The sequence below is a fragment of the Mesoplodon densirostris genome, chromosome 2 (genome assembly GCF_025265405.1).
Source record: "Mesoplodon densirostris isolate mMesDen1 chromosome 2, mMesDen1 primary haplotype, whole genome shotgun sequence".
Classification (NCBI taxonomy): domain Eukaryota; kingdom Metazoa; phylum Chordata; class Mammalia; order Artiodactyla; family Ziphiidae; genus Mesoplodon; species Mesoplodon densirostris.
In genome coordinates, this window is record NC_082662.1 from 65153582 (window position 1) to 65174664 (window position 21083).

The window sequence follows — 21083 nt, forward strand, 5'->3', positions numbered from 1 at the left end:
AAAAAATCCTTGGAAATATAAAGCTGTATGTAATATCTTTCTTTACATGCAAGACTGAGAATTGAGAGAATTGAGACAATTGTCCAGAAAACTAGGCCCAACAACTATCTCACTAGAAACTCAATGATAATGAGGCAAATTTATATGTGAAATTGTGATTTATCCTTGCTTTTCTTATCTGGACATTTCTTTCAAATCTCTTTTTCACAGTATAGTAGTGGGCAAAACCTCAGCATGAAAGAAGCATTTTAAGTCCATTTTCAAGTAGACTGGATGAACATAGAATCAAATTTGGCTTAGGTGTCATTCTTCCTGTCCTAGAAAGGAAAGTTGCTTTGTGGTCTTTGATTTTGTGCCTCTAAGTTCTTGGTTAATATTTTGCTTCTCCAAGGAGAGAGAATTTTTAACCACAAGTAAGGGGCTTGAATTATTTATTTATTTTTTTATATTTCAAAGTGCTCACCACTCTTCCTGGTTTTAATTATAATTATGTCAATTTGTTATGTTTACTCTATAATTACAATAACTGTTCTGCATTTGTTTTTAGTACAGTTCAGAGAGGGGCTGAAAAGTTGTATACTGTATGTTAATGATGCCATAAGAGCACATAGAATCAGTGTGTATTTGTTCAGTAGAATTACACACTAAGAAACCTCTCAGGAATGGAAACAAAGGTAAGAAGTGTGTTCCTAAACTTGAATTATGAAATCAAATATGAATATTGCATAGCATGAGAGGAAATCTGATTTACAATGTAGTTTCACAGTATAGTGTGCTCTTCCTTACCCATATTGTGGCTCAAGTAGTCTAGTTACCTAACATTTAAAAATCAGTGGTATCTTGAATAAGGTAGGTCTTGAGAGTATTTTGCTTCATGGAAACAGAGGTATAGGCAGATAGTCTCATGTAATGGTCCTCAGCTTCCTTAGCACATTGGTCAGAGTATGACCTTAAGGACTAAAAAGAAATATTAAATTCATTTGCTTCTCTTTCTGCAAAATGTAGAAGACATTAAGAGTCTTCAGATATTCTAAATTGAAAAGAGAAAATATATGTCTTGAACTCACAACGGTTCTATGGGTAATTAGAGCAAGTAAATGTATGTAGGATTTGGAAATCAATTGCTTTAGGTTACATCTTGGTTCTTCTGTTGACTTACGTGTGTGACCTTTTTTATGTTACTGTGCATTTCTGAACTTCAATGTTCTAAGCTGTAAAATATGGTCGTGACAAAATTATAACAAGAATTAAGTCAATATATGTGAAGTTAATCACATACATTGTGAAAACTGTGCAGAGACATTGATGACATATTTTAATTCTTAATTCCTATTAAAATATCTACAAATGAGATCATTAATTTCAGTCTTTAAAAACCTTAAAAACAGAATTAGTCTTGTTTACTGTAATAAAGACAAAGACTTCATTTTTGATGTTTGACCACTAACATCTTTCAAGCTCCCTCCTTCTCCTTTACCTTTTACTTCACAACTGAACAAAGTTGTGAGAAAGCTGCCTGCTCCCTCTCTTGGTGCTGGTGGAAAGTTCAAACCATGCATGTCCCAGTCAGGACAGGGGACATTTACTCTTGCACCATCTCCTAACCATAAGTAAAACCAGAGTCATCCTTCCCCAGTGATGTTTCTGGTTTCACTCCAGACCAAACTTGAACCCTTCTCCTTGGGAATCTTTAAATGTTTACTGTGTAAATAATAAGCTTTCTTTTATACATATTGGCATTTATGTGTCATTCATCCCAACATTCACATAAATTCTTGGGATGGGAATGAGGGCATGGAGGTTAGGTGGCTGCCCAACCCCCAGCACTAGGTACCCAAATAAAACATGTGCTCTGTGTAGCTGGTTCCCCATAACATTCCTTAGGACTGAAATGCCAAACTATCTTGGTTTTCTCCTGTTTTAAAATGGTTTATTTTCAGAGTGCTCAAGAGAGATTGATATAGAAATAGAAATTAAAAATACCTTGTTATTCTTACTCCAAAGACAGGTGCTAGAAAAGTTGATAACTGAATAGTCCTCACCTACTAGGACTTTGGTTAGTACCTACACATTGATGATCCAGAAATGGGAACCGGTTATGTTACAGCAGACTAATAATTATGGTGGGCTAAATATTATGCTTGCCATGAAGATAATAATGGTGAACAAGACTAAGGCTCTACACTTTCATGTTCCATATGGTCTAGTAGGATAGATAGAATAATAAATGGTTAAAATAATGGATGATATATGCTATACTAGGGTTATTATGGTATGCCTTGAGAAATCATATCAGGGGAATCTCACATAGTCTGGAAATAATGAGTAGATTAAGAAAAGGTGTAGATAACAATTAGGTGATAAAGCTAGAAGCAGTGGGATAGACTAATCCAAAAGGGAGAATGAGGTTTGCAAATACCTTGAAGCAATAAAGGGCATAGAATATCCATATGTCCAGACTTAGGACAATCTAAATTTCCAGCTGTTATATTGATGTGATTATTAATTATGCCCTCATAAGTGTGTCTTGGATCTGGCAAAAAATATAAATATATTTAGCCAAACCAGATGAATGGAAACATAAAGTAGTTTAGTATGAACTTAACCTTAGACATAATTTCTTCTTCTAACCATATTATTTGCTATTCTTTTAAACATAGAATAAAGCATATCAAAAAAATGTTCTGCTCAAATAAGAGTCATGATTGCAAATAAAATTTAGTATACATCCAACAAGCTTCTCTTAATTGTAGATAACTTCTTCTTATTTCTTCAGAATGAACAACTCACCTCTTTTAGTACTAGTGTTTTCCTGTTGTCCTTTCACATCTCTTTCATTAAATAAGCTTAGTCCCTGACATGGCCCCTATAAATCTTATCAAAAAGAATTTTTTATAATATTTTTAACTCACTGCCAAAAAGAAAGAAAGAAAAAGAAAGAAAGCAAGAGAAGGAAAGAAAGAAGGAAAAAGAAAGTAAAGGAAAGAAGAAAGGAAGGGGAAAACAAAGAAAGATAACCACAAATGCTGTTACAGTATTTCACTGTATGCCTGGTGACTGAGGAGATAACTTAAAAGTTTGTCTTTCATTTCTACATCTCAAATGAAGGAGGAAAGGATCTTGAGAAATTCAATTTCTGCCCTTAGACTCTTAGTTTGATTTGTTTTATTATGACCAAAGCAGGAGGGAGCTGTTTCTTGAGAGAAACTTCAGTTTAGAGAAAATTCAGGCGTGAGGAAAATGCTGTATGTTCCGACGAAAAAATAAGTCAGGTTGGGCTTCCCTGGTGGAGCAGTGGTTGAGAGTCCACCTGCCGATGCAGGGGACACGAGTTCGTGCCCCAGTCCGGGAAGATCCCACATGCTGCGGAGTGGCTGGGCCCGTGAGCCATAGTCACTGAGCCTGTGCGTCCAGAGCCTGTGCTCTGCAACGGGAGAGGCCACAACAGTGAGAGGCCCGCGTACCGCAAAAAAAAAAAAAAAAAAAAAAAAAAAAAAAAAAGGCAGGTTTATATCTGATCTTTTGGCCTAAGTTAATGTTTAATCAGAGATGTTATATAAAGTTCATTTATTAACATATCTAAACTAGTTAATATATTTCAAAGAGTATATAAATGGACTGATAAAACACATGTAGCAACACTTAATGTCTCAGAGATTATATGTACACTTTAGCCTGTAAAACTGGATGAGAAAAATTGTGCTTATTAAATATACCTGTATGCAATTAAAAACCCTTTTAGAAATCATTAGACTATAAAGGTGAAATGAATAAGCAATTCTGTCAAAATGATTTGACATTAGCATCTACAATGATACTAATAAGAAAAGAGGATTAGAAAGACATTAGAAAGCTAAAAAGAGCATAATGAAAGGCTATTTGAATATCAGTCATTTTTTCATGTTTATGTTCCATGGATGAATATAGATATGATTGAATGTGATTGATGGAACTTACAGAGTGTAGAGACTTTAAGAACCAAATATTTGGCTGGATGTGTTTAGAAGCATGTAAAAAGGAACCCAGGTGGTCAGAGAATAGCATGATATGGATAGCTATATAAGAAATAAATGAATGAAATGATATTTTCATGTTCAAAAGCAAATATTGTTAGGGTAAAACATTTAGGAAATAAGAAAATTAAATGAGTGGAATATTTATTATATGCTATGCATCTTAAATAAATTCATTTCATTTAGGCCTCATAGCAATCTTACAAGTTGAGCCGAATATCTCACAATGGTAGTCTTGCCTAATATGTCCCATTGATGTTTTATTTGTCAGGAAGAATATTTTAACAAAATTTGGGAATTTAAATTCCTTTGGGTGGGGCATTTGCTCTCCAGTTTTATTATAGACAGCCACCTCTTTTCACACTTTTGGCCCTCACCCCCTTAGCCCCCAAAGACCTTCACTGTGGTAAGAATTAGTACCTTGATATAAGAGGAACAGAAGCTGAGGCTCAGAGAATTAAAATATCTTTCTCAAATTTAAACACCTAGCATCAGGCATAAAAGGAATCCAGGCAAAAATTCAAGGACCCTCTACATTCAACATTTTTTCCCTATATTTTCATTTTTACTTCCATAGTAGGAAGTATTATGGCTCTCTAAAATGCTCACATCCTAATCCCTCGAACGAGTGAACATGTTACTTTGGCAGAAGGAAGTCAGGTTGCAGATGGAATTAAGTTGTTAATCAACTGACCTTAAAACAGGGTGAGGATCCTGTATTATTCAAGTGGTCCAATTGAGTTGCAAGAGTCCTTAAAAGTGGAGAACCCTTCTTGCTGGGTCAGAGAGATGAGATAGAAAAAGAAAGAGAGATCCAGTGTGAAAGGAACCAGACCTGCACTTGCTGGTGTTGAAGATGGAAGGAGACACCATGAGACAAGGAATGTGGGTAGCCCCTAGAAGAGGGAAGCAGTTGACAGAAAGAAACAAAGATTTCAGTCCTACAATCTCAAAGAACTGAATCCTGCCAACAACCCAAGCCATCAGAAAATTGATTCTCCCCGAGAACCTCCAAAAAGGAGCAGAGGCCCGCTAATACCTTGGTTTTAGCATCATGAGACCTGGGTTGGGCTTTTTACCTACAGAATTATAAGATACTAATTTTTTTGTTTGTTTAAGATGCTAAATTTGTGGTAATTTGTTATGGCAATACTAAACTAATATAACCACAAAAGGAAAAGATTATGAATCTGATTTCAGGGCATCAATTAGACCAAGACTGAAAGTGGGTGGTACCATTGCCTTAACATCTTAAAACAGGCTCTCTTTCTCACTCTTTCTATGCCTGGAACGGGGAGGAGGTGTTGGGGGTGTCTGGGAGGTATAGCACATGATCCTTCCTGTGGCTGCTTTACTCTTTCTCTCACTTAGTTGGACCCGGGACTACTCCAGCTATAGCTGCAACCTGAGGGAAAGTGCACTCATGTGGACAAGTAAACTCCATTCTCTCTCTTTTTGGTAATGGGATGCTTGTGCATGCCGGGGCTTTCACTTGGATGGGTAGTGGGAGGGGTACAAAATTAGGTTCCCTTGTTTTTGAGACCTAAAATTATTTAGATTTTACTACATAACATTTATAAACAATGACATGCCTAGCTACCAAAGTCTTCTGCTTGTGGTTTTGGGGCCAAAACTAATAATACAATTTATTACTACTAAAAAAGGACTAAGAATAAAATTTTATTTTTTTCCATCTGAAATTGTTTTTTTGTGTGTTCAACTTAGCTATGACACTTTGTGGCTGTCTTGGCTGATGCAGATTTTGAATACTTCTGGGTTCCCTGACCCTTATCTTAATTTCTAACAGATTTGCACATCAGTGTCTCTGGATTCTCCCATCCCGTGTTTGTTTCACAATACAATTCCTCCTAGTCCACTACGTGATCCTCCGTGTAAAACTGACAAGTAGGATAATTACTACTCACAGCTCAGTGCTCTGAATATAATATGGCTATTCCAGAAATAGGGGAGCTTCTATAGAGTCATAGAACATAGGGCGTAAAGGCAGATTTATTTCTAGTGTTTACTGACATGGTGAGAACACTTGTTAGCATTTAACGAGAAAACAACTAAATCACACGTCTTAATAATACATCCTGATTTATTTTATAGTAATTATCTCAAAGCAAGAACCATTTTCTAATAATAAAAAAGCAATTGATGATTTAACCTTAATATAATCTTATTTTAAGTGATTTCATTGCTATAGAAAAAACTTCTTCTATAGTGAACATGTGAAGATAAAGGAAATCTGGCAAAGACATGGTGCCATTTTTCCAATTGTTTAGGATGTGAAATTCTGCATTAGAAAGGGAAAGACATTCCCTTTAGGTGGGCTATATTTCTGGGAGGGCCTAGTTCCAGTTACCTGAAAAGTGGCCAAATTGTCAAGTCCTTGGGAAGAAGGTGATGGTGTTTGTCTCCAGATGAACTATTATTAGTGCTTGAAGATTCAGTAGACTTTCTAAAGACTCTTGTATTTCTAGTCTCCATTTAAAAATATACGAACTAAAATAGAATTTCATTTGGTTCAGTACAATTACCCCCTCCAAATTCCACTGAATCCACAGATACATTTGAGGCTAACACTGAGATCCTCCATTTATTAAGGGGATAACTCAGGGGGACTCTCCTAAGCCAGTGGCTCATTGTGTCAGTCAACTCTGAGCTAGAGAATTATGATTTTGAATTTGTTTGTTTATTTATTTTTATTTTTGGCTGCATCAGGTGTTCATTGTGACATGCAGGATCTTTGCTGCAGCATGTTGGATTTTTGTTGTTGTTGTTGCATCTCATGGGCTTCTCTTTAGTTGTGGCGTGTGGGTTTTCTCTCTCTAGTTTTGGTGTGCAGTCTCCAGAGCATATGGGCTCTGTAGTTTGTGGCATGCAGGCTCTCTAGTTTAAGCACGAGGGCTCAGTAGTTGTGGCATACAGGCTTAGTTGTCCCACGTCATGTGGGATCTTAGTTCCCCGACCAGGGATCAAACTGGAGTCCCCTGCATTGGAAGATGGATTCTTTACCACTGGACCACCAGGGAAGTCCCTTGAATTTTTACTATCATATTTTGTAATAAAGTTATTCAGGAGTACTTATGTGTACTGAGTTCCCACTATGTGCCATGGACTAGAACTTTTTTACAACTATTGACTTTCTAATTCTTTTTACCAGCCCAGTAGTTAGACACTATCATTCCCATTTTCAGGGGAAGGACACTGAGATAAAGTGAGATTATGAGACAACTTTCAAGATCATCTAGAAAGTTAAGTAGCAGTCTGAGTTTTAAATCCAAGAATGCCTGTCACGTAACTCCATTTTTTAAGTGATCTATAGTGTCCAACATGCAAAATTCTAAAGGAAAGGGGTAAAATCATAATACTGGCAAACAAATACATCTCTCTAATCAGAACTGTGTCTAGTTTTTTCCTTTTAATTTCTCTATGTTTAGTCTTCTGCGGATAGCCTTCTCAATTGCAGATGGAGGTAATCTCCTGTGGGGAATTATCTAAAGAAAATATCCAGAAAAAAAGTATTTCAGAGAACTTAAATTGATAATTAAAACACCGCCATGATAGTTTCCAAGTTTTGAGGGAAACTTTCTCTTCAATTAGACCAGCTGATCTGTCCCTGCTCTGTGTTTGCCCCGTGGAAAATAGACTATATGATTATTATCTATCTATCCACCAGTCTTTCTCCATGAGATTATGAGATAGTTGGGGGCAGGCACTGTGTGTTTCTTAACATCACAAGGAACATTAAGTACGCAAAAATATGTTTTAGAAGGTGAAATTAATTTCAGTGATGCAAGGCCCTCACCCAATACAAGCCCACTTTTAGGATGTCAGAGAGCTAAATATTTCTCAGCAATAAAGGACCCCAAAGATTTAATACCAAACCTGTGAAATATAATGGATCTTCTTTATTTTTTTTCCCATTTTCTAATTTCAAGATAATATCCTATTTAATTGATCTCTGCAATTCAAGTACATTCCTAGGCATAATGTTTAAAGAGAAGTAGGAGTTTTCAAAGGCTTATTCTTACCAGTACATTAAGGCAGTGTTCACATCCTGTGTCATATTTTCTTTTCTGATGCTTTCAACAATGCCATACTCATAGGTACATTTTTCTTTCACTTCCCTTCTTCTATTAAGCAGCTCCTACTCCTACAAAGAAATAAAACTCTGCATCTCTGCCTCTCTCTCCACCTCCCTCTCTCTCTGTCTCTTTCTCTTCCCTCCCTTTCTGTCTGCCTCTCTGTCTCTGCCTCTCACTCTGCCTCTCACTGATGCACACACACACACACACACACACACACACACACACACAGTGCTTTCCTTGTTTATTCCCCTGGTAAGTGTGGCTATTTCTACAATGGTAAAAAATTATGTAAGAGAAACTGGGTTATCTAGGATTGAAATTTGTGATGAAAAAAATTGGTGAGTATAGGAGAAAGACACTTCAGGAAGAGCAGCAAAGCGGTAGAGCAAAGGGAAAGACTAAATCTAGGGTCTCTAAAAATAGCTATGAGTCTAGAAAAACCAAATTTAGCTATAAAGTTAATTGTTTTCCATAATTTTATTTCCTAAGATCATGAAAATATATGTGATACATATCCTATCTAAACTGTTTTTTCCAAATTAACCACTATAATTGTACACCTGTTTTATATGATACTGATATTGATTTTGTTCCAGTTAATTTTACATAGACATTACACCTGTATCTCTCTAAAGGCAATATTTATTACAGCAACTGAAAGGCATAATTTGATAGAAAACATAAACAGCGTAAATAATTAGCTGATTTACAACTTGTTTTAGATAATATCTTCACTTATTTAAATAATTAGTGAAATTGAATTCAAGATAAAAACCTCAGCTTAATTTGAACTTGTCCTTGAAGCTACTGTCTGATCCATTTGACACATTACCTATTGAAATATTCATAAGAAAAGAGAAATTTTAAGCTTTGTGTTTAAGGTGACTTTTTTTAGTTGACTTTAATTTTTTAAACTTCCCTTCTTTTTTATATTCCTTTCCCTAGATAAAAACATCTTGAACATATCAATACAAATTACTTTAATTCACTTTCTCTGAGAATGTATGTTCCTTTAACAACAGATTTGCAAGACCTCGGTGTATCTCTGCTTTTTGGACTCCTCTTCAAGCAGTGTCTAATTCATTTTCTTTCTTTTCTGTTATTCAAAATATATGTAAACATTAAAATATAGCCATTTCCTATTAGGTAATGAGGTTTGCTTTAAAATAATAATACTCCCCTTAAGACAAAAGATTATGAAGATTAAAGAAAATATGATTACAACTGAAATGTGGTCCAAATTGCGCCTTCTTCTCAAAATAAGCTTTGACCATTAATTTGAGCTTCTGTATAATAGAGATGCTTACTGATTTATGATATAAGTATGCACATTAGTAGTAGGACTATTTCTCCCTATTATAAAAGACGATTTGGTCTTCCCTGGTGGCACAGTGGTTGAGAATCCACCTGCCGAGGCAGGGGACACAGGTTCATGCCCCGGTCCGGGAAGATCCCACATGCTGCGGAGCGGCTGGGCCCGTGAGCCATGGCCGCTGAGCCTGCGTGTCCGGAGCCTGTGCTCTGCAGCAGGAGAGGCCGTGGCAGTGAGAGGCCTGTGTACCACAAAGAAAAAAAAAAAAAAAAGACGATTTAACACAATTTTATGGGCCCAAAGGAAAGGAGGACAAAAATTTTCTATATTTCCTTTAAGTAAACATAATCATGTTTTTCTGTAAGAAAATTTCTTAGAATCTGTGTGTTTCTGTAATCATCAGAAACTTGCTTATTATATACCAAGATGTCATGCAGGGAAAATGTAAGTACAGAGTACTTCCTACCATGGCACTGCTTAAAATGTGTAAGTTTGGGAATATGGACTTGGAGCAGGCTTCCACAGCTACCTGCTCTGTCTTATTTACACTTACATATTTCATTCTAGCTTATTTTTTCAAACAAAATCAAGCATGTTTTTACTGCAAAATGAAAGAAAATGGAGAACAAATCTTTTGTTTCCCTCATATGAACTCCTACTTCCTTACTTGCAATGGTGCTCATAACCTCAAGGAGGCTTAGGTTTCTGTATGCTTAATGGAATGGTAGAGTTCTTGTATATCAATTTTGTCTACCTTGGCTCCTCTGAAAATCTTGTATCCAAACTCTTCACATCTTTCGGTTCCTGAGGGACCACAATTTCCCTAGTAACAGTCATAGCAGACAAACACAACATGAGTTCCTATAGCCCATGGTCTTCTACTCCACAAGGAAACTGGAATTCACCAGGGGAAGTCCATGGCATTCCCAGAGTAAATAAAGTTTGACCTAGAAATTGTAAGTTACTATAAATGACATGTATTGTTCTTCCTTCCTGCTAAAATTGTATTTCATGTCACTAAGTGTCATTTTTTTAAGCAATAAAATTAAATTAGAAAAGAAGTCTTATCTCATCACTTTGGTAATGGAGACTACATCTCTTTGTTCAACAACCTTGTAGGAATCCTGATATTTGTATTAATATTAAACCCTGTGATCTTTCCTAGGAACATAAATTACCCTGCAAAGGATCTCTTTCTTCTACTCGATATAGTAATCTGAACCCAACAAAAGCCCAATGAGAGAGTTAAGACTGTTTTCCAAGTAGAGGTTTCAGGGTCAAGTTTAACCAAGACTCTTAACAGCTTTCCATACAAATATTTATCTTTCTAAAATTTTTGTAGGTTTCAAAATACATTCTGGAATACATTCTGACATGCTGCAACCGTAAAATAATTTTAAATTTAGGTCAATTTAACACTTTTATTAGGTGACTTCTGTGCTTCAGTTTCCATGCCAGGAGCAGTGTTTAAATAGCTGTCTAGGACACAATCTCCACACTCCCCAACCCTGTCTGGCAGGGTAGATATGTAAATAGATTATATTACAGAGAGATAATGACAGTAGCACTAAATGTATCATGGAATCTATTTCTTTAATTCAACCTGGAGTTATTAAGTGCAAAATTTACTTCCAATAAATTGAATTAGAACACACCTTATTTATTGTTCAATGCTCACCGATTATAGAATGAACAAAACCCTGCTGCTTTTAGTAAGAATAGTATTTTACTTACCATGAAACTCCTTTAAAGGATCTACCTAGCCAAGGCAAACACACACTAAGAACTGTTCACAGAAATTCCCTGGCCCTCTTCCCAATTCTTCTGTATCTTTCACCATTGGCTCTATTTGTCCATTTTAATAATTTGGACATGCTGTTCTGACTTGACTCTTGACCCATAGTCTAATGAACATTTTGGTTGTTGTTGTTCTTTGTTCTCTGTATTACAGGTGCAGATATAAAGTCTTCCTTCCCTAGTATCCCATGGATACTACAAGGTCCATGGGAAGAAGCAGTACTCTCAGTGGTGTGTTGGTATATATTAAACATCTGACTTTTTAAACATTTACTCTGGGAAAGTAAAACAAATAAATAAACAAACCAGAGTTAGAGTATTTGTTGATTTCCATGCTGTAAAACTAGCACTGTGGCTGATATCAAGTCATCAGGATGATGTCACTGAACACAGTGTTGAGAAGTTCTCAATTGAGGAACAAGCTGACTCTAGCACATCACTGAATATTTCCTTTGTAATACAATTTTGTTATGGTACTTAAGTATAAGTGTCAAGTACATAACTGAAGACTAAGAATTTGTGACACTTGGTAGTGAAAATTAAAAAGATATCAACTACAATAAGGGAAGAAACAAAGTTAAGACACAGAAAAGGAACAGCCATTCTTGGGCAATGTAGAAATTGTAGAATTCAGAATCAAATACATCAGAGATTGTTCTGATTTCACCAAAGTGAAATTATTCCTCTCTTTCACATAAACTTTGCTTAACATATGTAACATTTAATGTGAACATTATAAACATTCACAAATATCTTTTTTTTTTTTTCATCAAATTATCCATCAAAGAAGGATGCTACTTCTAGGCTCTCCTGAGTTTAACTGTGGCTATGTATCATTCTTAGGCCAAATAATGCAAACAGAAGTGACATGTAGGAAGTATCTATTAAAGAATATTTTGGATTTAACTATCACTGTCTGAAGCATTGCTTCTTGGTAGTAATGAAGCTATATATTTTGGTCCTGTCCTTTTAAAATGAGCAGAGCAGTTATAGAAGAGTGATTGTGACTATATTACAAAACTGGGGAAAATGTTCAATCTAAATCCACCTCACTTCCTGTATCAAATAAGAAGCCTGAGATTGAAAAATATTTCTAGGTGATTCTAATCTTGTCCTCTCTATCCTTTACTGTAAAACACTGAGGTAATGATTATGGATATCTTCACTCTATTACTCCTTATGACATTTTAAGCCAATTAGTTAAATTCTCAGACCTATACTATCTTCATCAAAAACATAGATAATGCTTCTGTCTTGATGGTGTTGTGAGGATAAATTAAAGTAAGTATGTAAAATGCCTGAAACACATATTCTTTTTCTGATTATTTCTCAGGGTATAAAAGCTATTCTAGAATTTTTAAATATGTTAAAACAAATTATTTTACTTTATTCAAAATGTCTGTGATTTTATATATTTGAATCATGTGGACTTTCAGATTTCACCTTTCCATGAGGAGTTCCAAATCTCCAATCTATGCAGCATTATGCCTTGTCCTTGCATATTTTAAAGTTTACATTAATAATTATTATCTCATTGCACTGTAACACAATCTTATTGATTAATTTGCAAAAGTTATTCACAATTAATTGACAAGAAAATTAATATTCAAGCAAACTACCAGACTGCCCAAGGGCCATGGTAATATATCCAAGGTTTCTTGATTCTTTACTGTTCTTTCCATAAGTCCATGGTGGCTACAGTTTGATGATCAGATAAAGTAAAGATGGACATGAAACATCTCTTAACTGTAAATTTAAAAATAGTCAATACTCAGAAACAACTACATATTAAGAGCAAAAATTATTCCTACCACAGTGCCTTGAATTAGCCTGAAAATTTCACACCCACCTAACAATAGAATAGGTATATCTTTCTTTGGTGGCAAAAACTTCATTTTCATGTTGAATTGTTTTCTCCATTTCACTAGAGAGGACAAACTATAGGTTGCAACGTCTATTTTTTTCAAATTTGGTACTTTTCAGTTTGTCATTCCTGATGGTTGTTCATATTTGGTGGCTGTATGTTCTGATAATTTGCTATCAAGAAGATGTTTCAATATATTGTGCATCACCTGAGTCCTGCAATATATGTATATGTGTCTATATGTATATACACACACACAACTGTGAAGTGGTTGATTGTAAAGGCTCATTGAATCAGATTGGGGAATCCTTCAACAATCAGCTCAAATACTATCATCTTTATGAGAACCATTGATTAAGTCTTTTCCTATTAAGAATAGAAATTAAAATCTTTTCTTCTCCTATAGTACCTCACACGTCTCTGTTAGAGCACCGTCCACAACACACTGAAATTACTTTTGTGCATATCGGTCCTTCCCAATTATCTTGCAATGCACTGGGAGCAGGAAGTATGTATGTATGTATGTGTGTGTGTATATATATATATATATATATATATATATATATATATATATATATATAATTACCATCTAATATTATCCTGGGCTAATAGTGGTGTTAATGCCAATTGTTTAAGAGTAGAATGAATAATTACTGAAGTCATGGGATCAAGAAAGATAGGACCTACAAACTACATAGCCTTTCTTCATGTTTCATGCTCATCCTGGCTGCTCAAACATCAAAACCCAATAAATCACCTCTAACGCATGTTCTTATTTTAAAACTTATGTCCACTAAGGAAAAAAATATATATATACATAATTACTGGGGTAAAATGATAAAGTGGAAACCAAAGAATATAATTTTATTTTGATATTGTTAATCATACATTAACATATATTGTATGTGTGTATGTGTGTGTGTGTGTGTGTGTGTGTGTGTATATAAACTGTGCTCTTGGTAGCAGAATAGACCCAAGTATTTATTATAGAAGATTTCTCATTGTTATCTTACTAATTTTTTAAAAAATTTTAGGAAGCAAACTTGGGAGAGTAACTGAAACATTCACTACATAGATATCAAAATATCAATACAAGTTTAATAATAATCATAAGAAAAATTGAGATTACAATTAAACATTTATTTGGATTTATGAGTAAAGACCCTGCATCTAGCTAGCTCCCATGATGTTCAGCACTTGCATACAGCTGATCAAATTCATTTTTCATAACCTATCTTGTTTATCTACCAAGCATTCATGATTCACACAATCTTTGTAAAAATGATAACTTTCCAACTCTCCACTTTCACATATATTCTCATGTCTGCATTCTAGCATTCACTCACAACCACTAATAATTAAATATACACACACAAAGAAAGAAAACCTATATTTAGTTAACCATATAGATCAATGCACAGGTAGACATGAACTTGCAAGAGAAACTTGTAGTGATATATGGATATATTTTCATAGTGAGGTATATTGATCAATTAGACATGTAGCTACATTTACAAACATAGAATCATAAATAAATGTAAATAAATTAGGTAAGATATTGTGGAAGGAGAAAAGTGAGCTGAGTGAATAGGTAGATTGATTAGGGAATAAGAAATAGGACTTTCTAAAAAAGTCAAATAGTCTGTATATGAGAGAATTGAAATAAGGTTAGAAGAGCAGCCTAGTGGCCCATGAAGGAAATGGATACTGCAGTACTATGATCTTAAAATAAGAGCAGGAAAATATTAGTGGAATACATTTGATTGCTCATGCCAAGAACAATTCAGGCTAAGGAATGTGTTCTTGGTGTTTTTAAGTTGGAAATGGAGGAAGTAGAGATACTACATACTAAAATATTTATTATCAGTTTTATCTGCTCCAAGTAATATTTGAGGTCTCAATGAGAACAACATTGAAAGAAACTCATGCTTCCTACTTTCAAGTTTACATTTAAAATAGATTTTATATTTTCTGAGTTGCAGCTGGTGAATGGGAGACAAGAGTGACACACATGTAATATATCTACTACATTGGATTTCTGAAGGGGTAGTAATGCTGGCTCCTAAAATCCAGTGATATACCAAAAATAAAATGTATTTAAATTATGTTATTGTTAATCAAATGAGATTGGCTTGCTTACAAAAAGGTATATATTGTTTGACTTCCTTGGAAAGGAGGAATAGTCTTCCTTAAAATTTAGTGACTAGTTTTTAACTTAAATTATCCCACCTGCCTAATATAATAGCTGAATACACTTTTGCTGCTTTTTCCCTTTCCTGGCCATTTCTTTAAATTGAATCAAAATATTTGAACTAAATTCCAATAATTTAATATTAAAGCATCCAAAAATATCAACCCAAAGAAATGAAAAAAAATAACATATTTAAAGTAAATGATAATTTATAGTCATTTAGTCAAAAGTACAGAGCATCAACTAGGGAGAGAGAAAGTTGGTCTTTTTGAAAGATGTTATTCACCTGATTCCACCTTTTTCTAGTGTCTTTTTTGCTGCCAAATTCTTTCATACAGATGGACTGTCCCCACAGATTCTAACTTTGCAGTAACTCAAACAAAGCAGGGGTCTTTTTTTTCCTATTTACTGCATATCTTTCTGTTTCTCTTCCTATAGGAAATTTAATCATTTTATTAAGAATTAAAAAAAATTACTTTCTTTTTAATAACTTTCACCAATATTATGCTAATTTCTGTTTCCTATGACACATTTGCTTTCTTCTCTTATTTCCTTTATTGTTTATTTATTTACTTACAAATTTTTTTTGAAAATTTAGAAATAATTTCATAAAAAAATGTTTAATTCCATGCACAGACATATCTTAAAATACATCTCACAAAATTTTTCTTGTGCCTGTTTCTTCTTGAGTTAAGTATATTTTAGCCAACTAATTAATACCAAGAAGATAAAATTATCTTCTCATGTAACATAAAATAGTCATAAATATGAATCATTAATAGAATAAAAAGAAAGACATTAATTTGTTCAATAATAAAATATGCAGCTTCTAACTTAAGGAATTTTCACTGTCTTAAAAAGTAGAACTTAGAGATCTCAACTCAGATATCTAATAAATAAAGGTGTGACAATAAACCTAACTTTTTCATAGAAGTTGAAAGTCAAAGGGAAAAAATGACTGAAAGGGAAATTTTACTAGGTGAATACATAGACAATAAAAAATGGATGTTATTGTTTTCTGCAAATAATTTATCCATAAACAATTTATCTAACTCCTTTACCTAAAAATTTGGGTAAACTTATAACATAAACTAAACAGGTTTAAAAAATTGTCATATCACCAAGCTCTTGCTCTTTAATTTTTTCAAATTTTCTTTCACCAATACTTTTGTTTAGGAGTACAAAATGTGATTTTAACACTCTCTCTTATTTTCTCTTCTCTCTCGTTCTCTTTCCATGATGTTTGTCCCTTCCCCCTTACTTTCTGTATCATTTATAAATATTTATCTTTCTTTACCAATTTCTGTTATACTAGGATATATTACACAAAATAAAAACATTTCTCTAAATTAGAGATTATGTAAAAATAAGACATCTTTTGTTACTATTTTGCATATATCTTATTTTTCACTTACATGTTACCTCCAACCTTTACATTTTTTTCCCATTTCTGAAGCTCTGAATGTGTATTTGCTTGAAATGAAACATTTCATAAGCTTTTAATATACGACAGTAAATTAGAAAACAAATAATAAACAGAAAAGAAAAAAGAAAGGACGGAAAGAAAAAAAATGTGTTGAAAATAGTCTTTAAACAAAATATAAACTGTAGGAGCAACATCTTTTCAAGTGGAGGTGATATTGTTTGCCCGAGTACAGATTATTGGTAGGCACAACACTTTACATTACTTGAGAATGAATGAGCACATGGCTTCTCTGGTATAGAAGAGCAAGGCATCTCATAGGGAGTACTACATATGAGAGTGTCCGGTGTGTTAAGAATCAGGAAACCTGAGCTATGGTCCCAATTTGACCATGACTGTGGAGCAAACTCTCCTAGATTTCAGAGGTCTCATCTAAAAACAATGATAAATTTATTGTCTTGGCAGCATGTGTTTAAGAAAATCATGGATATAATCTTTAAAAATATCTCACCTTGTTATCAATGCAAGCTCAGCACCTATTATAGGCTGGACTCACAAACGAGTCTATGTCAGTAGATTTTGCTACTTTTCTCCTACTCTTTCAATGGGGCAGTTTAGTCTTTTCCAATTGATTCTGCACATAAGTTTTGTGTTTATGGCTATTGCTGGTCAGGCAAACCAATGAATACTGTTACTAAGTTGCTGGGTGTGGCAATCCCCAACGCACATGGACTACACTCTATGGTTGCCACACCGGGCACTCTGTCTCCTGCCGTACCAGGACCAGAATTTCCCCACTGATGGCTACTGCTGCACAACAGAAGAAGGATTTTCCTACTGGTACTTATTTCTTGAGCCTCTTGATGGCATATCTCTAAAGTGGCCTGTGACTAAGAGTATATGAGGGATAGAATCAATGGGAGTTCCCTGGTGATCTAGTGGTTAGAATTCAGCACTTTTAGTACTATGGGCTGGGTTCAATCCCTGGTCAAGGAACTGGAAAAAAAAAAAAAAAGAACTATTCTCTCCTGCTAGAGTGTTCCCAGGCAATGTTGATTATTCAGTAAGGTGTTTCATAGTTCAGTGAAACAGCTCATTCAGAATTTTAGGAAAATATTTCTTATAGTTTACCTCTATCTTTTATAGGTCTCAGAAATAAGAATAATGGAGACTGAATCAAAACATAAATCCTACAGAATAATTCCATATTATGCCCCAAAACCACCACTTTTTGATTTAGATAGTGGTATCCAGTTAATATTTTTATACCTAGTTCTCTCTAACTCTAAAATTTATTTTTTCCTAGGCAGCTAAACCTTTCTACTGCTACTGGGCCTCTCTTTAATAGTCCTACCAGTGTTCCACATATAACCAAGAATCTGAATCCCCCATATGGGACCAGTTAATATTCTTCCTCAGAAGGCCCCTCCAGTCCATAGACAAATAGATTTCAATCAGGACTTGTTATACAACTCACCAGATGTCCTTACACATTCCAACACTTAGAAGTAGACCAAGTGTAGGTTGACATTAGTGTTATACTTCAGGCAAAGGCACATAAGAGAAAAACAAAGACCTGACAAGATCTACCACAAGTTATGGATAGTGATTATAGAGTTCAGCTAAAGTTTTAATTTCCTTTTTTTTCCTTTGCCTTTATCTGTATTTTCCAAGAGAGTTACAATAAGGATGCATACGGTTTTAAAAATAAATAAGAGGAAAAAATTAGTTTTAAAATGTTTTATCTGGTTCCTATCAGAATGTCAAAGTAGCAAGAGTGCTGGTTCCCAGCCCTAAAAGAAATCAAAAAGAAATCACAGAGAAACCCTGGAGGCAAAACAACAAGAAAAGGAAAAAAACAAACAAACAAACAAACAAAAACTGTAAGAAATCCCTGGGTGACATGTGGCTGTTTTGAAACTGCTGTGTGAGGGGAATGTGAGGAGCAAGACCTACTGTGAGAGGAAAATCTTGGGGAATAAAACAAACTGTAGGGCCTCCCTGGTGGTGCAGTGGTTGAGAGTCCGCCTGCCGATGCGGGGGATACGGGTTCGTGCCCCGGTCTGGGAGGATCCCATATGCCGCGGAGTGGCTGGGCCCGTGAGCCATGGCCGCTGGGCCTGCGCGTCCGGAGCCTGTGCTCTGCAACGGGAGAGGTCACAACAGTGAGAGGCCCACATACCGCAAAAAGAAAAAAAAAAAAACAAAAAAAAACAACAAAAAAAACAAACTGTAGGGTTCTTCCTTTGTTCTTCCATCACCATTGTGTTGGGATGAACTGTCTGCCTTCCAACTTGTGGCAATTCTGCTTCCAGACCAAGTGCCATCAAAAGTAAAATCAAATCAGCAGAGAAGGGCTTCCCTGGTGGTGCAGTGGTTGAGAGTCTGCCTGCCGATGCAGGGGACACAGGTTCGTGCCCCGGTCTGGGAAGATCCCACATGCCATGGAGCGGCTGGGCCCGTGAGCCATGGCTGCTGAGCCTACGCGTCCGGAGCCTGTGCTTTGCAATGGGAGAGGCCACAACAGTGAGAGGCCCGCGTACCGCAAAAAAACAAAGAACAAAACAAAAAAACATCAGCAGAGAAAATCTGTGTTATCAGAACTTGAGATAAACAATATGGGAACAAATTAACTTATGGCAGTTGTTTCCCTGACCATTTAGGAAGTGTCTTCACCTTATCCTTGGGGCATAATGAATGAGGTTATGATCCAAAGATTTGTTATATGGAGGGAACAATACTCTGATACTTCAAGGTTCCCTTCACCTCAGGCTCAACCCACCCCCAATCCTTGAACTCACAGGGTTTGGGGTTTGACTGAGGTCTGGCCTTTGTTCACATACTGACCATACAGAGAAAAGTTAACATAGTAGCCTAGAGGCTGTTATTTTTCAAATTCGACCCTTGGATGGTTTCTGGGAATTTGGTTTCTGAAACATTACCTAAATGATAAGATTGTGTCCCTGGACTATATCATTTGTACAAGCAACATTTATGGTGAAAACCTGCTTTTCTTTTGAAAGCCTGAAATATTCATAGTTGCCAGACAAAGAATGCCTATGTGACCAGCCCCCACTAAAACCTCACATTTCTGAATCTCAAACAGGCTTACCTGGGCAGAAACATCACACAAGTGTCACTGCATTTTTGTTGCTGGAGGATGGGTGCACTCTCTGTGACCCCTTAATGGGGGGTGGAGGAAGAGCATGGGAAACCTGCAAATAGATTCCTCTAGATTCTGCTTGTTTCTTCTTCCTAGTTGATCCCTGCTGTGTCTCTGTAATAAATCTTAGCAGTGAGTACAACCATATTCTTAGTCCCTTTTGTCCTTCTAATAAATCATGAAGTGTGGGCAGTCTTGGGACACTGGAAAAATTCAAAAAGTAACATAACACTGGAGGATATGAGGTCCAAGGTCAAAATAACAGGACTCTTGAGGAGCATAGCTATTTCAAAAGAAAAACAAATATTGGATTTCCACTTTCATCAGAAGCAAAATGATAGAACAGATGGACCAAGAATTAAAAATTATCTTAATAAACATTCTAAGAGAGAACCAGATGCACATTCAACAGCGGAAATGAAAAGGGTTTAATGAAGACACTGTTTATGGAAATGGGGGCAGAGATAAAGGAACCAAAAAGATTGTTAATAACAGAAACGTGTTACCAAGAGCAAAAGTTGACACGGAGACTATAAAAATATATCTGGCAATGCAGAAAGTCATCACAACACCTAAGCCTGAGGCAATAAATGTAAGGAATGATTACTAGAGCCCAATAAAACACAGAGCTTAGCTGGAGCATAAGGGATCACTCACAGACAGTGGAAAAGTATAGTCATGGACCAACCATGGCCTGGCATGTAGGGAGCTGGAAGAACTCAGACACAGAGCTCTCACTCCCCCCATGTTCCCAGTTATTACTGGTGTCTCTCATTGGCTGAAAACAACCAGAAGCCAAGGGACGAAATAGAGGACAGCCTCCACACACAGAACAGGGCAGGATCAGGTTAAAGGGTGGGTCTGACTGGCAAATGGAGAATCTCTGAAAACACTAAAGCCCAAGGTCAAGAATGACATGCTAATTCATGAAATAAAATAAAGACAGAACACCAGAGAGGCTAGTGCATCAGAAATTCAAAGACCTGAGTTATAGTGCTATTGACATCCCTAACTAGTTCTGATATTTCAAACAAGTCACTCCATCTCTCTGGGCCTGTTTTATCTTTTGTTAAAAGAGTTCCATGAACTCAAGGGTTTCTTAGAGTTTTTACAATCCATAATTATATATATCTAAATTTCCTATACAAAGTATATGAAGAGAATTACTTTTGGAAATCATGTTCAGAATTATTTAAGAAAGCAGGATAATTATCAGGTAGCAA